General features: G+C 31.8%; 1 long non-coding RNA gene across 1 annotated transcript; it reads left to right on the forward strand.

Moving 5' to 3' along the window:
- The first annotated feature begins 6,157 nt into the window (after positions 1-6,157).
- On the forward strand, positions 6,158-8,123 carry LOC102612752 (uncharacterized). The gene is made up of 4 exons (XR_003063286.2): positions 6,158-6,560; positions 6,718-6,833; positions 7,841-7,899; positions 7,990-8,123. It is a non-coding gene; the product is annotated as an uncharacterized LOC102612752 (long non-coding RNA).
- Positions 8,124-18,640: the final 10,517 nt, after the last annotated feature.

The following is an 18,640-nucleotide window of genomic DNA, read 5'->3' on the forward strand; positions in this document are numbered from 1 at the left end:
TTTGCCTCTTGTTTCCATCTTGAAAGAGTGAAATGATCTGGTATCAAATCAATATCTAACCGAACAAATACTTTCAAAATATGCCTGCAAGGTATTCCCATAAACTCAAACTTTTGACATTCGACTGGACCACAAATTCTTCAAATTCACCGAACTTTGTTATCACCGAGAATTCTTGATATTCCCCATCACATCCTTTTTCTTCAACTTTGTATCGATTAACTTGACTCCACTCATCCTTAAACTTGTTGAAAGCATTTCTCGTATATAACTTGGCTGCATGTTTTAAAAGTAATTCTCCGTCACTCACAATGCCATACTTTTGTTCATATTTAAAATCTTCATTACTTTCTTTTTCCATGATCTTCTTCAATGCTTGCTCATATTTGTCAACGAACTCTATATAAGATTTGTTGTTGAGGTAACAAAGGCATAAAAAAAAGAATTAATTCTTTCACTACGCCCAGTAGTATTCATTCCAGCAAAAAATATACCACGATTATAAACAGGCACCCAAGAAGCTCATATCTCATAGAGATGATTCAGCCACTCATTATCTTTTAGTCCGTTTTCAAAAGTGTCTGCCACCTCTCTTCAAAATCCTCAATCTTGTATGTCAACATAATACATTTTTTCATTGTAGCCTTGAATTTTGACTTCTTAAAATACAAATGAGATAATTTTTCAACAAACGTTTTTTTAATGTGCCAAAGACATAAATGGTGATGAGTATTTGGAAAAACCTTTGCAATCGCTCCTTTCATTGCCAAGTCCTGGTCAGTATTGATAGAAATAGGGTGACGTCCTCCCATAGCTTCAAGTCATATTTCAAATAACCACAAAAATGTTACCTCTGTCTCATCTTGTAAAAGTGCACATCCAAATTGTATCGACTGCAGATGATGATTCACTGCTGAAAATGGTGTGAAAGATAAATCATACTTATTAGTCCTATAAGTGGTGTCAAATGTGACTACATCCCCAAAATATTGATAGGCCATACGTGATCGAGAGTCTACCTAAAAGAAATTAACTGCCCTCCCACTTTCATCACATTGGATTGCATAAAAGAACATTGGTTTTTCAGCTTGCTTTTGCCTAAAGTAAGTAAGAACTGACTGAGCATCTCCTCCATCCAATTGTCTATGTCGAACATTTCTCAAGTGTTATAATAATCTCTACTATCAAAACCAACTTGCACACCATTAAGAACTGAACAAACTTTTCCAATTTGCAACTTTTCTTTTTGAAACGTCTCTGTCAAATTTTTAGCTACGGTAGGCATATACTTATTTGAGTTCATTTTCATTCTTCTTGCTGGAGTAACTACTTTGTGATTGTGAGTACCCTTAAATACTGAAACTCTCCATTTATTAGATAACTTATCATGTACAATCTGCATTCTAGCTTCACAACCACATTTGACAGTTGAGCATCTCCTATTTACTTTGCTACACTCTCTGTGCCATTAGTTTCTTCAGTATCCTTATGTTTCTTGTGTGTTGAAAAATATTTTCCTTCATGTGCACACACAAATTGCATACTAGTTACCTAATATATATATGCATATCAATGAAGTAAATTGATGGAGTCAATATAGATTTAAAGTAATACAAGTGAAATTAGATAATTCAAATGACTTCAATTAAAACGAAGTATATATCAAAGCATCTAAGCGTATATTGTATCTAAAGATTTAAACATAGTAAACTCTCTAAGTTTAAGGTCCAACGCATTGAGAGTAAAAATAATAAATAGGTTCAGAATGAACAATGTATTCAATAATAAAGTATGCATACAAATAAAATACTTTTTAAAACAAATACTGCTCCCCCTAAATAAATGCTCTCCCCTTAAATAAATGATTAGAGAAATATAAATAACAATATAGATGAGCTCATAATAGAAAAATTTACCAATCAATCCATATGCAAATAAATGTAAATTTTTCTCCCTTAATTAATTAAGGGCAATATGAAAAGAAATTTATGCTTTTTTCTTCTCCCTCAAAAGAACTTTAAGAACTTGCTTTTTCTTCTCCCCCTTTTTTGACAAATAATAAGTTTATTTAATATCATAACTAAACCAATAATTATTAATCAAAACATAAAAAATGTTGTTGGGTCCATCTCATATTGGTGGCCTAAAATCCCAAAATCCAAAAGGCTGGCTTAATGTGCAGTTATCACTAAACTTTGGACTTGGATGAAATTTGTCATTAAAAATAGGTTTTCAAAATCATGTGGATATAAAAGAAAAAGAAAAGCAAGCGGCAGCCGTTATTAATAAACGCAAAAAGACAAGAGAGAGAAGAGAGAACAATGGCCGACTATTAAATTTGGTGGTAAGGGTTTCAATCTTTGATTAGACAATCAGAAGGTAAATTTAAATCCGTTGTCTCCTAAATTTTGTACCCTGTACATTCCTATTAATCTAATTTTTTATTTTATCTTCTTATTGGCTATTATTTGAAATATCCACTTAATAGAGAGACAAATATTAGATTATTACTATAAGGCAAAATTGTTAAGATTCTTAATGTTGTTGATCTCTAATTTTATCTAAATAAGAATTTGTGTTGTAGTCTCATTATTAATATAGTGAAAGGTTATATCAGATTAGGTCCCATGATTTTTTCCAATTTGAGTTTTTCACGTAAAAATTTATATCTCTTGTGGTTGATTTATTGCTTTGTATTGTGTTGGTTTATTTTCTGTTCATCTATTTGTGGGATACATCTTGTTTTAATCACAAAAAGAGAGAAGAGTTTGTTTTTGCTTAATTTTGCAGTGTTTGTGTGGATTCCTTTCCCAGAAGAGTGGTATCAAAGTATTAGGTTGTGTGTTTTTATTACTTATATGGTTGAGATGGAGGAGTCTTCGACATGCATGAATAAATTGAAAATCATGAAATTATGGTATTTGAAAGTCTAGAATGTAGGATATGCTCCAAATGAAAGACTTATATGAACCCATTGCAGACGAAGAAGCTAGACATGTTGATTTAGATGGGAAAGGACTTAATTGAACTAGAAGGCATTGGGTATTATTAAGATCATAGATTGATCAAAGTGTGTAACACTATGTCGTGAAGAAATCTAGAGCTGATGTTCTTTGGAGAAAATTGAAAACTATTTACGAGTAATTGACAGCACATAATAAAGGTAATCTGATGGAAAGACTTGTTAACTTAAAATATAAGGAGGGGGCAGTGTAACTGAATAGAGTAGTGAGTTTCAAGGCTTAATTGGTCAGTTGATGCTGTGCAGATTATTTTAGATGACGAGTTGCAATCCTTGTTGCTGCTTAGTCCTTTGCCTGATGGTTAGGAGACATTATTGGTGTTAGTGAATAATTCAACACTGAACGAGAAATTAACTTTGAATATGGTTACAGATAGGCTGTGAAACGAAGAATGTAGAAGAAAGAGTGTGGAAGTGGTTCCTTCTGACTCAAATGCACTTGTTTCAGAAAAACAAGAAAGATGAGGGGGAAGCCAAAACAACAGAATAATGATAACCCCAGATGAAGATTTAATTCCTAGAGGAGAAACGTTAAGTACTTTTACTGTCAGCAAAAGGGTCATATAAAAAGATAGTGTAAATTGGGGAAAAGAGAACATGCGGAAAAGGCCGATGGTTAAAAAAATGATAAAGAGAATATTGTAGCTATAATTGATGGTGATATGAGTATTGTTTATGATGAAAGCTCTGTATATCTCGCTTGCCATACCAGTGATTGGGTGTTTAATTCGGGTGCTTCATTTCATGTTACTGCGCATCGTGATTACTTCACATTCTATACTAATGGTGATTATGGTCATGTTCGGAGGGGAAACAAGGGGACATTTAAGATTGTAGGCACATGAGATATTTGCTTCGAAATTATTGTTGGCTGTAAGTTGTCATTTAAAAAAGTCAGATGTGTACCAGATATTCACCTTAATATGATCTCTGCAAGCAAACTTGGTGATGATGGTTATACTAATCAATTTAGTGAAGAAAAATAAAAGCTTGCCAAAGGCTCTCTAGTGTTAACTAAGTGGAAGAAAGTGAATATCCTCTATGCAATAGAAGCCAAGACTAAGAAAGAATATGTGAATAGGATTGTAAAAGATTATGATATTGAGATATGACATAAAAGACTTGGTTACATTAGTGAGAAAGGGTTAGAAACTCTTATCGGAAAAAGATTTTTACCTACCTTTGTAGATATATCCCTTAAATGTTCATTACTTAGATAGAAAGACACACACAGTAGCTTTTAAAAGTTTTTCTGTACTTAGAAAGTAGCGTATCCTTAATTTAATTCACATTGATGTTTGAACAATATAAAATAAATCAATAGAAGGTGCAGTTTATTTTGTAATTTTTATTGATGTATGTTCTAAAAAAGTGTGGGCTTTTGCTTTGAAATCCAAGCATATTGATGTGAGGTATCATTGGATACGAAATATGCTTGAGAAAAAACAATTGCAGCTTGATAGATTTACATAGTGGAGAATGATTTAGATACGATGACAAAGTCATTGCCCAAAGAAAAGTTGGAAAGTTGCAAGCAGAAAGTGGGCTTGGTGGTACCCCTCATATTATTTAGAGGAGGAGATTTGTTGGATCCATTTCATATCAATGACCCAGAAACCTAAAGTGCAAAAGGCTTGCTTAATATACAATTATCATTAAGTTTGGACTTGGATGAAATTTGCTATTGAAAAAAGGCTTTGAAAATCACGTGGGTATAAAAGGAAAAAAAAGAAAGTGGCAGTCATTATTAATGAACGCAAAAAAAGGAGAGAGAGGAGAAAATAGTGGCCGATTATTAAATTTTGGGGCAAAGGTTTTAATCTTTGATTAGACAATCGGAAAATGAATTTAATTTTTTTTTTTTTAAATTTGGAGGGTAAGTTTCTGATATCGTTCTTTGCATTCTTTCTAGTCTTGAATTTTTGTTTTATCTTATCGTTAGCTATTATTTAAAATATCCACTTGTCAGAAAGATATATATTAGACTGTTATTATAAGACAAAATTGTTGAAATTTTTAATATTGTTAGCCTTTATTGTTATCTAAAGAAGAATTTGTGATGCAATCTCACTATTAATATGGTGCAAGGTTATATCGGACTACGGTCTCATGATTTTTACTAATTTGAGTTTTCACGTAAAAATATGTGTTTCTTGTGGTTGATTTATTACTTTAGATTGTGTTGGTTTATTTAATGTTTATTTGTTTTTGATACACATCTCGTTTTAATCACATCAAGAGAGAAATAATTTGTTTCTGCTTAATTTATAACTACTTGTGTGGGTTCCTTCTCAACATACACTGTCATAAATAAACTCGATATTGATGCTCAATAAACTTAAAAAAATAATCAAGGCAAGTCATGCTTGAAGAGATTAAAAGCCAATAATCATCAATATAAGCTTAACAAAGCAACAATAGATGATGAAAGAAAACTTCTTAATACTTAAAATAAATGACAAAAGGTCAAATAAAGTTACTAAAGCATGAAAGTAAAACCAACTAAAGATTCAAGGCTTCAACAACATAAATAAATGTCTGTCCTTGCTAAATAAAGCAATAAAACTAATAAAAAGTCCATGCCCTTTCTGAGCACGTAAAAACGATATTAGGTATTCTCATTGATATCTTCTAATAAGCTTTCAATGCGCTGTAGAGCAAGATAAAAAAATATCCATGCACTTTCTGAGTTCATATTGCTTATCTTTGATCTCTTTCAATTTCTAGTCAAGCCATTTAGGATAAAAGGAATCATGTGGCACATAAGTCTCAGCAGCAGACTCACTTTCTTATCAGCAACATTGGTCTTATTAGAAACTTTGGCAACCTCACATCTCTCACTATTGACCTTCTCTTTAAGCTATTTGACATGTTGTACGGCCCTCTCATCGTACGTAAAAGTCTCGTGATCTTCCTTAAGGAATTTTTAAATACATAATAAATAAATAAAATTTATAAGTCTAAAATATTTATAATAATTAAAATCCAATAAATAACAAAAATACATGATATTTAATATATATTCAAATTACAATATCCATTAATTAACCATACAAACTACAACAAACCTCAATTGTTCAAATATTCAAACTATATATCAACTCCAAATTCTCTGCAACATGTCTTTATATAAGTATTCCCGGGCAATAAAACTCACTTATATCTAAGGATGGCAGCAATATTCTCGGGCCCGCGATTATTTTGGGGTGGGTATGGGTCCCAAAAAATCTAAAAATAAATTCAGATCAATTTTGGAAATGGTCCTAAGCCCAAAAAAATTTTCGGGTTTGTGTTTAGGGACTTTGTTGGGTTCCCGAACTTGATCTGAAAAAAAAAATTAAAAAAAAAATCTATCTATTAAGTAATATTCTAAATTTTCAATACTTGATTCCCCGTAATTGAGTCAACCCTTATTTTTCCAAACAAAACTAAAAACACTGACAGCCCATCAACGACCATCGTTCATCATCATTTACAGTCTGTTAGCCGCCATTGTTCGCTGTTACTCCTGCTCCAGTCGGTTACTACTGCCCTGATGGTTTTTACTTTTTCTATTTTTCTATTTTTTTCAATTTGCGTGTTTATTTATTTATTTATTTCAAATTACTTTTTTTAAAAGAATCTCAAATTGCTTCTGGTTTCATTGATTTAGAGTCATTTTGACATTTTTTGTGTTTTCATTCACCTCCTTCTAGTTACATTCTGGGTTACATGGCACTGAAGCAGGGCCTGCAGCCATGGAGAGTTCACTGAAGCAAAGACTGCAGCCATGATCTGAGTCACAGACAACCATGATTTGGGCCTAATAAAGGTGAGATTTCATTTATAAGTACCTCATATTCATTTGTTGGTAGCTGAAGTTTGTTGTTGCTTCTTTTATTAATTTCACCCATACAGCTTTATTGTTGCAGTATCAGCCATATTGTTGCAGTAATGCTGAATGCTAATAACTTGGTATTAGTTTTTAAACCTAATACAATAATAATCATTAGTTCGTGGTGGAATCAACTTTAACATTTTTGTTTTTGGATAGTTCTTAATTCTTTGCTTCATGCAAAAGCTAGTATCATATTCATTTTAAAATTTTGTTTTTTCATATTTTAATTATGTCCGAAACAACTTTGATATGAGAATGGTGAAATGAAATAGAACTTTATAGTTTTGTATTGAAATTCCCTATTTGGTTCCCAAGACAAAAGCAAATAATTGGCGTAGTTGAGCTGCCTTTCTATTAAAAATTGAAAATTCATCCAGACAAAATTATAAACGTGATTGGGTTTATTGGCTTGATATTTTTAGTCATTATAAAAAAGGTAAAAAATGTGGTTTGTTTGGACAAGTATAGGTGCTTGGGATATTCAAAACATTTTCCTTTGTGATATGGTGATATGCTTTCTTTTCCTTTATCATTTTAGATGACATGTATTTACAATTTGGTTTTCCCCCGTGAACCGAAATTGGATATTTTCATTTACATATTTTTCTATAGATTTAGTAAAGAATAAGATTATTGATTTTGGATTCAACATTCAATATGTCGAGTTCTTTGCCTACACCACACATAATGGATGATGATGGCAATTAAAATCAAGGTGATTCAGCCACTAGTGTTACTCATGGTGGGTTGCGACGTAAAGGATGTTTGAGGTCAATTGTGTGGGAGCATTTTAAGAAGAAAGAAATTAATGGGATTGATAAGGCTATGTGCAATAATTGTAATTGTTTTTATATTTTTCTTTATTTAACTTAACTAACAGCTAACTTGATTTTGGTTTTCATTTGTATTTCTTTAATTAACTATGGCAACTATCTACCCAGCATATGCTAAGATTCTTTTTGAGAAACAAGACATTGAAACAGATGTAGAGGCTGTGGAGGTATATAGTTTTAATTTATATTAATTTGTCAAGTATTTTTTAAGTTGAAATTGTTAAAACATATTTTTATTTTTGAAAATCTTGTTATAGGATTATAAAGAATCTTAGAATGTGCATCAATGGTGATGGTTATTGAGAAGCAACTACAAGTTTATGTTAAAAGCTTAGCATTATTTTAATTTTCATGTAAAATTTGATCATTTGTAATTATATTGAAAGCTTGGAATTATTATGTTTATTTATTTGCAAGTTGTTAAAATTTGATCATTTAATTTTTTTTTAAATCTGTATATTCAAAAAAAAAATTTTGAAAAAAAGAGGGTCTCTAGTATTAAAAAATTATTATTTTCTATTGAGGTCCATATCTTAATCCCCGCTCAATTTGAAAATTTTCAAGTATAAGGTGAGCTTAGGAATTGCTTCCAAATCGAGTTTGGATTTAGGATTATGATCCCCGCCTCGAACTCGCCCTACTGCCATCACTACTTGTACTAATAACCAAAGTCCAACAAATATTAGTAGTAAAAACCTATTCAGCACAAAATCCAAATTCAACCACCACTCGAAAACAACAGAACATAAATAAATGAAAATTGCAACTCCAAAAATTATTATTCAACTAAGCACTATTCAAAGAATTCATAAATAAGCCAAACTAACTATATACAATTTTTATCAACAAACGCTTTTGGATTATACCAACATATTATTGATAGCAATCTCACCTGAATTAGCCAAGATTTGATATCATCAAATATGAATGGAATGTTGAATTATTGACTCGAATAAGGGTAATTAGTAAAGCGTAAAGATGAAATAGTATAATTGTTTGACAATTTTTCATGTAGTTAAATACTATACAGTGATGTCATTGAAAATTGAAGGTAGCAACAAATTGCACATGCAAGTTGGTGACAAAGTATGCATGTCTTCAATGCATGCAAGCAAAATTTGGTTGCAAGTTCTCCTTGGTCTCTGGCTATTATTAATGGTCTGCAATGAATGCCTGATTTGTCAATATTTGCACATTGAAATGACAGCTATTTCCCAACAATTGTTGAAACTTAAGGTAACTCATACACTATAAATAATGCTTCATTTTAAAAGAGTCAGGCATCCTAAATTGTGAATATTAAGAGCATTTGCAAGTGAGTTCCTCAAAAGTGTATAAAGAGCATTTCTTTCGGTGTATTGGGTCATTGAGTTTTGATAGTAGTTTCTAATTTTGTAACTCTCATTTGTTGGTAAAATTATCTTTCAATCTTTGTCTATGGACATAGGTTTTAAGCCGAATCATGTAAATTATTGTGTTATCTTTCCTTTGCATTTGTTTATCATCGTATTTATATTTCTCTAGAAGTCACAATCACCATAATATTGATAATTGCTCAGCTCTTATTTTTAAGACAATTGATATCAGAGCATGTAGTGTGGTTGTGTGGATAAATGCATGTCTTGGAAAGTTCTATCCACATGGCTATAATTGCTTAAGGACCATTTTTTCATACACAAATTATTTAGTATCTAATTAATTTTTTTGTGACGAACTTTACATCACTAACCAAAATAAAAAGAGAATAATGATCAATATATTTTCTTTTTCAGAGACATTATTGTTTAGCTTCAGACACATTTTGGTCAACAATGTTAGATTAATAAAAAATAAAATAATAGCCTTAAAATAATTAACTTGGATTAATAAAAAATGATAATAGACTTTTTTTTTCAAATCAATAATAACAACCTTATTATAGCTTTTTTTTTTTATTTTTAGAAGAACGTTATAATAGTTAAGTTAAATATGCATATAAAGAAAAAAAAAACTAAAACTTAAATAAAACCTAAATATTCTCTCTCTCTCTCTCCACTTCATGTTAAAAACTACCCAACTTTATCCCCCCTTCTAATTGTGCGTGTGTGAATGATTATTTCAGGATAGTTTAACAAACAGCCGTCTTTACCCATATTGTCTTTTCTTCTACTCACGGTAATTCTTCAACTTTTCCTTGCATTTTTTGTTCAATTTTCTTATATGGGTGTTGTTTATTGAGTAAAAGTTTTGATTTTTGTCATCAGATTTGTCTTGTTTCTCCTTTTATGTTTTTCCTTCAAATCATATATATATATGTTAGGGATTGAAATACTTTGGAGCTATTATTTGAATATTTTTATACTTATCAAGTGTTTGATAAAATTCCTAAGAGAATCTAGTAAAAGAAAAACATAAAATATGCCAATAAATGAAGGAAATTAGAAGCGAAGTTTAGTAGGTTTTGAGAAACTTTTGCAAAATTGGGATATTAAGATGAATTTGCTTTTCAATTTGGCCAGTGGATTTTGGAATTAGGTGTGATGACATTAGATCCCCTCACCCCAAAAAAAAAAAAAAAATCTTTTGTAAGAACTTTAGAAAATTGGGATCTTTCTATTATTGTTCACTTCATCTTGGTATATAATTAATCATCTTTGTTTTTTTTTTTAAAGAAAATTGTACCTAGTATTAATGTAATGAAAAGAGTTAATAAGTTATTCAAAAGTTAGAGTTATAGAATATTTAAGCTACAAAATTTTAACTATAAAATATTAGGTAGCTTTGATACATTGGTTCGAAGGATGGTGTTGAAGTTTGGGTTGGTCCAATTTACTCAAAATGTTGTTGGATTTGCTAGGAAGTGCACGTAAAGTGATTAAATAAACTAATAAAGGTCAACAAGCCTTGTTTTTTTTTTTTCCCCTCTAACGTGGTTGTTGTATGTTTAATCAAAATTAATGTATTTATCTTCTTTTGTACTGGAATAATAAAAAGAATGGAGTCTGTCCTACATTACTTTGTTTCAGAAGATGTATTAGAGTGGGCGCAAAAGGTTCAAGTAGTCTCCATACGAAATCTAAATATGTAAGCTATCTTATGATTATTACTATTATTATTTTTTACTCAATATCTTATTTCTTTCAGCTTTGTATTTATTGTAAATGTTGATTCATTGAGTGCTTAATAATTTAACTTAGTTCAAGTTTGACACAAACTATTTAATAGATTAATTTAAAGCGTTTGGAATGCAAAATTTTTGCAAGTGAATTAAGATTGAGTATGTGCTTGTAATCTTTTGATTATATTGTTAGTTTGAAGTGACATATGATCAAATTGGTGAAATTGTTTTGGGAAAAATCTTTAATTTTGTAAAGATTAAAAATGACAGGTACCTTCAAAGTCATCATCTACTACAATATTGACTCAACAAAGCGAGTATAAAAAATAAAAATCAAGAAATAAAATATAAAATCTAAGGAAGTTGAAGCATTCATGAAACAATTGTGCTTTACATATTTCTCCTTTTGTATAATGTTACTTTTATTTTTCTTCTACAATGTAATCTTATTTTTAGACTATTGATTTTTTTTTCACATTTTAGATTTCTTTGTCATTAAATTTTGATTTCGATGACTACATATTGTTATTAAAATTTATGTGAGACTATATAAATTGCCTTTATAACAAATTTGAGACTAAATTAATTACCAATTATATTTGCAAAAATTGTCACAAATGACACCTACTTGAGACGATTACGTATCGTCGCAATATGTAAACTTCAACAATAGAAAAATAACATTGCTAATTGTATATTCAAACCTCTAAAATTACATTTTTTAATAATTATTGAGACTTTATTTGCATACTCTTGAGACAAATATTATAGTCACTATAAATCACCTACTCTAACAAATCTGAAGTGTCATTAATTGCATTTTTGAATCGCTAATTTGACCATTTTTAATACTATTTGTGACAATTTTAACTTAATTTTAAGACATTGATGACAATGATTTTTGTCACAAAAACATATCTTTAATATGAAGAAAATAATTTTGGTCACTAGAACTTTTTAAGACGGTCTTTCTACGACTAACGCGTGACGATATATTTTTAGTTACAAAAATATAAGATGACTAATTTGTTATTTTTAGTGACTAAATTTTTTGTAATAAATATCAATTTTCTTGTAGTGATTAAAAATTTATTTTGCAATCATGCTTTATCATACTATAAAATCATAATAAACTATGAAAATAAATTTTGTATATTCCACTCAGAGTGACAATGTTCAAACTCAGGTATCGTCAACGTCTACAGGTTGATTCTCATTCGCAAGTCCTTCTAATTCAAGGAAATGACATAATTATTATCCGTAAATGTGAAATGCAATCAATGTTATGCATATAAAACTCAAAACAATCATCTATCCCTGTTATACAACTCTCGATTCTATGAAATTACTGAAATACCCCTACCTCTAGAAATTGCTAAAACACTCCTAAAACATAAATTACCCCTGAAATGACGAATTACTAAACTGCCCTCAATGATAGCGGGGATGTAGTCGTCGACTCTCATGCTTCTGATTGGTACCTCCCTTGGCCGGTAAGGTTACTGGAAAATAAAGATAACGGCAGGTCAGGTTCATGGGTTATCAGGTCAGTTTCAGGTCGAGTTTGATAGCTTTCTCTCTGTCCCCCCTCATTCTCAATTTATAGAATTGATTCCTTCTTATTTTTTTTTAAAGCATAATACAAATTAGGCTAATGGTTGTGCTCGGGTTTTCTTGATTCGTTTCATGACGAGTTTAAACAAATTCAAACACAGCCCATTCATTAAACAAATAAAATTTAATCATCCACACCCATAATTAATGTTAGATAATTGAGTTGCATCAACTTCGCCAATAACAATTTGTAATAAGTCCGACAACTTTAAAATTAATGTCAAAGAGAAAAAATTAATAATACACAAATAGAAAAATTAAAGTGCATATGTTACAAAGGTTTTGGTCCATTGTCCTTAGTTACCGTTATTGGTATAACCAAACAACTATTTGTGTTGTGCACACCTATTGATGATTATTATGGGCTAAAGTACTCTGATTGAATTATTCACAGGGCCACTGAGATTACAAGTGATTTATTGAATTACTGGCCAGGTCATCAGGATTACAGATGACATATTGAACTACTAGCTAGGTCACCAAGGGTACAAGTGACTTATTAAACTACTGGCGGGGTCACCAGGAGCATGACATACCAGGAGTATAAGTGGCACTATGTAACATTAAAAAAAATGAACAAATGAAAGGTTTATTGATAAATAATTTCTTAAATGATTATTTATTGAAAACGATTATTACACTATGACTTAACTGATTATGAGTTTTGTCATATGTATATGTTAGATATAAAATGATCACAAGTTTCTAATTTATGGTACTTCATAATGATTATTATGTATTTTATTGTTATTAGTAATCTTATACATGAGTTTGCTTACCGAATTGATGGCTCACCCCTCATCTCCAACATTTTTGCAAATTGATTTTAGAAATGTGGGCCTTCGAGTTTAGAGAAGAGAATTTATTAGCTGAAAACTTTGGCGTTTCTTGATGAATAATTTGTAGCTACTTTGGTTATTCCTTAGAGGCGGATTTTGTTTTGGAGGATTATTGTATTATTTATTGTTTTTGAGACTATGCTTTGACTAGGGACAATATCGACTTTATTTGGGTATAGTAATAAGGTTAATGTTATGAGATTCCATTCCAAAATCCTCTTGAGATTCTTGGGTGAATTTGGGATGTTACAATCCATGTATTTGGTTAGTTTATGTACTTAACAAGAAAAAAAATCATATAATATACTAAAAATAATATTGTAAGTTTGATATATTAAGGGCAAAAAATACATGTTTTAGTTATACAACTATTTTTAATTTTTCATGCTCTGTTAAGGTGCTCATTATCAAATTTTTTTACTAATCAAATAATTTATTTATAACTTATCAGTGTTTAACTATACATATAAATATTGTTAATATTTATGAGGTTATATATGTTAAAATATTCTTTTTTTTAAAAAAAAATTACTTAACAGTTATAATCATATATTGAAAAAAGAAAACAAACATGTCATTTAGATACATGCATTCACTAACTTTTGTTTAGAAAAGCAAATGGTTTTATGTAATGATGGATATCCGAAGACTTTATCTTAAATTTCATTACAAATAAGTAAATTAATTACAATATCTCACAGTCCACTCGATGAATGATAATATATCATTTTTTTTATTATATGAATGACATGTCATTAGGATGAAATCTTGAAATATCTAGAACTACTTTAATAAACATTAACGTAGCTAGGGTTTTGAAATATCATAGTCATCTAAGAGCAAAGTCCACTGTCAATTAGGTCGATAAATGAGGCAGAGTTGCTCATAGTTCATCAATTGATCAATTCACTTTCCTACCAAAAATTCTATAAAATAATTATTAATTATTTTATTTTTTGAGTTTAATTGACATTAATATATGGGATCAGGCTACGGTCCACAGTTGCATCCAGCCGTGGTACCGTGCCACAGTTGCATCCAGCCGTTGGATGTACTTAGATTGGTGGGATCCACTGGCATCCAACGACTGGATGTAACTGTAGCACGGTACCACAGTTGCACCTAAGGTTTTCCTTAATATATGAATTATGTTTACATAAGAAATGAAAAATATATGATGTAAACAAATCGGCCGAAAGCCGGCCCATTTGTCATTTCTAATGGGTATAGCCGTATAGAGCCTTAGGATTATGACTCCTTAACTTCAAAGTTACAAAAATAACAAAGAAACAACTATTTTATAATTATTTTGAGCATTGTGTCCTGTTTTTTAAAATATCTTTAGAAGTACTTTAAAGTTAAGGTCACATGTGGTTGTCCCAGTAGCAAAAAATTACCTGTCTACATTGAAGAAACGTGTTTTCATTTCTTAAATAAAGCATTATACATTGAGAGTTATTTATAGATGCAAAGGCTACATTTTTTTCAAAGATTACATATGTGAATACGGAAGGAAATGTGTCAATCCGTTCGGCGCGGATCTTGTCTTTGACAAGTGCAGATTATGCCTTTGACAAGTGCAGATTCTGTCTTTGAAAGCTTCATTAAATGCCATTTTATTTTATTCTCAACACTCCCCCTCAAGCTGGTGCATAGATGTCTTGCATACCCAATTTGTCTAGGAATTTTGTAAATGCCCTGCTTGAAATGGCCTTCATTAAAATATCTGCAAGTTGATCTTTTGATCAAATTTTCGGCAGTTCTAAGATTTTTTCATCTAATTTCTCCTTGATGAAAAATCTATCTACCTCCACATGTTTTGTTCGATCGTGTTGAACTGGGTTGTGAGCAATATCTCGTGCAGCTTTGTTGTCACAGTATAGTTGTATTGGTTGTTGTGATGGATAGCCCAAATCGTTTAAGCTAAAACTTATCCATAGCCCTTCACAGATCCCAAGGGCCATGCCTCGATATTCTGCTTTAGCGCTCGAATGAGCAACGACATGTTGTTTCTTGCTTCTCCATGTGACAAGGTTACCTCCCACAAAGGTAAATTATCCTGAAGTAGAGCGTCTATCACTAACTGACCCGGCCCAATCTGCATCAGTATAAACTTCTATGTTGCTGTAATCTTCATTTTTGGAAAATAGGATTCCTTTTCTTGGATTTGTCTTCAGGTACCTCAGGATCCACATTACTGCTTTCATGTGTTGTTCTCCGGGATTATGCATAAACTGACTTACAACACTCAATGCATAAGCAAGATCTGGCCTTGTGTGGGACAAGTACATCAATCTTCTAATAAGCCTTTGATATTTTCCTTTGTTTACTGGAACTTGGTTTGAAGTAATACAAAACTTCAGTCCTTCTTCTATTGGGGTGTCAATAGGCTGACAAATTGTCATTCCCATTTCGTGCAATAGATCTAAGGCATATTTCCTTTAAGATAGAAAGATTCCTCCATTAGATCGAGAAACCTCAATTCCAAGAAAGTATTTTAAGGCACCTAAATCCTTCATCTCAAACTCTCTTGACAAGTACTTCTGAAGAGCCTTTGTTTCTTCCTCGTCGTTGCCTGTAACTACCATATCATCCACATAGACAATAAGGGCAGTGATTTTACCTTGTTGTTTTTTAATGAATAAGGTATGATCTGAATTGCTTTGGTTATACCCAAAACGAACTATAGCATTTGTGAATTTCCCGAACCATGCTCTTGGGGATTGCTTCAACCCATACAATGATTTCTTCAATTTGCATACTTTCTGATTGAGTCGTTCTGGTCCACTGCATCCTGGTGGCAGATCCATATAAATTTCTTCAGACAAGTTTCCATTAAGGAAAGCATTCTTTACATCGAACTGTTGCACTGGCCAATCCAAGTTGACTGCTAATGATAATAAGATACAAATAGTATTAATTTTTGCTACCGGTGCAAACGTATCAGTATAATCAATCCCGTAGGTTTGGGTGTAACCCTTAGCTACGATTCTTGCTTTGTATCATTCAATTGAGCCATCTGCTTTGTACTTTATAGTATAGATCCATCGACAACCCATTGTTTTCTTTCCTGGTGGAAGATCAACTAGTTCCCATGTTTGATTTTTCTGAAGAGATCTCATTTCATCATTCATAGCCGCTTTCCACTTTGGGTCTTTTAAAGTTTCCTGCACACTGTTAGGAATAGATACAACAGATAATTGATTCACAAATGACTGATTTGATTCTGATAAGCGATGGTTAGACACAAAATGACTCATAAAGTATTTGACTCTATTAGAGAAGTCAGGCTCATATGTGGGTTTAGGGATACCTCTATTTTGACGCTGGGGAAGAATTCTTCTGATTGGACTTGTGGTAGGAACATCCTCTGCAGACGATTGGTTAGGTATTTCTTCACGTGACTCATTCTCGGTTGCAGTTGTGTCTGAGTTATTGTGCTCCCCAAATGTGTTTTCACTTATCTCAGCCTGAGAATCATCACCATTTGCTTTTCCAGTATCTTGAAGGTTTACTATCTCAATGGAAGATTGACTTTCTTTAGGTGGAAGATATGTAAGAGTATGAATTTCCTCTCCATTATACTCCCCCTGAAATTCAGACTCTGACAAGTAGTACATGATATCTTCATGAAAAACGACATCCATGGTGATGTATATTTTTCTTGATGGCAACACAGCCAAACACATGTGGGGGCAGATTCGGCACATTTGGTGACATAATTGCATCATTCAGAACTTGGAAAGGAGTCTGGAATCCAAAAGAGCTTGAAGGTGTTCGATTGATCAAGTATGCTGCGGATGCCAGTGCTTCTCCCCAATAAGATAATGGCATGTGGGCTTGGATTAGTGATGCTCGAACAACTTCTAGTAAATGTCTGTTTTTTCGTTCAGCAACCCCATTTTGTTGGGGTGTCCCCACACAAGTGGTTTAATGGACAGATCCTTGTGATTTCAGAAACTGTTGAATTGCTGTGCTCATATACTCGCCTCCATTATCAGTATGTAGAACTCGAATTTGTGTCTGAAATTGAGTTGTCACCATCTTATGAAATCTTTGAAATAAAGAGTTTACTTCGTCTTTCGATTTCATCAGAAAAATTCATGTCATTCTGCTACAATCATCAATAAATGTAACAAACCAACGAGCACCTCCAATTGTAGAAACTTTAGATGACCCCCATACATCAGAATGTACTACCATGAAAGGAACTAGATTTTTATTTAAGGACAATGGAAAAGTAGTTCGATGACTTTTTGAAAGTTCACAAACATCACATTTAAAGTTACAAACATCAAATTTCAGAAACAAACTAGGAAATAATTTTTTTAAGTAACCAAATGACACATGCCCTAAACGTCTATGCCATAACCAAATTTCTAATTTCCCTTTTTTTATGGAACTATCTACGACTAGTGCGGGGCTTAGCTTTCCAGTGTTTGTTAATGACATCTCCAAGTAGTACAAGTTGCCTCGTCTAATACCATAACCAATCGTTTACTTCGTTTGGATGTCCTTAAACACACAATGATCAGGCCAAAAAAATTACAACACATGATAAGTAAGTGGTTAATTGAGACACAGATAAAAGATTATAATCTAAAGATGGAACAATTAATACAGCGTCTAAATTTAATTCATTTGTGAGTCGTAAAGATTTTTCCCAATAACTGAGGTTGTGGTTCCATTTACAGTGGAAATATGTTTTTGTGAAGATGGTTTCAATTGAGAAACTTGTCGAGAATCAAAAGTCATATGATCAGTTGCCCCAGAATCAATTATCCATGTACTATTAATAACAGGTGTAAGAGTTTTAAGGGCCTTACCTGGACTGACAGAGGTTGTGATTTGCACTGAAGATTCTTTTCTAAGATTTGTAGTGGATGTGGATTCAGCTACTGCAGTTTTTGATCCATGCTTGGTGTTCTTCTTTCGAGTATCCCACCAGTCAGGATATCCAATGATTTCAAAACATTGTTCTTTCGTATGACCCTTCTTTCTACAATGAGTGCAATTGAGTGATGACTTATCAACAAACTTCCTTTGAGCCTGCTATCGTGCTATCATAGCAGACGTTTCTGAGTCGACCTTCTTGTTTAGTTTGCTTTGCCGTACATCTACTGTTCGGATCAGAGAATAGCATTCTTCTAAGTCTGGGATAATATCTTTTCGTAGAATTTCTCCATGAACTTGGTCAAATTCTTCATCTATCCCAGTAAGAAAAATGTGCACTCTCAATCTTTCAACATACCTTCTGTATATTACAACATCTTCTGGATCCTTCATGACCACTTTATCTCGGTGATCAAATTCTCGAAATATTTCGATCAATTCTCCATAGAATTTAGAGAGTGGTTG

The sequence above is a fragment of the Citrus sinensis genome, chromosome 1 (genome assembly GCF_022201045.2).
Source record: "Citrus sinensis cultivar Valencia sweet orange chromosome 1, DVS_A1.0, whole genome shotgun sequence".
Taxonomy (NCBI): Eukaryota; Viridiplantae; Streptophyta; class Magnoliopsida; order Sapindales; family Rutaceae; genus Citrus; species Citrus sinensis.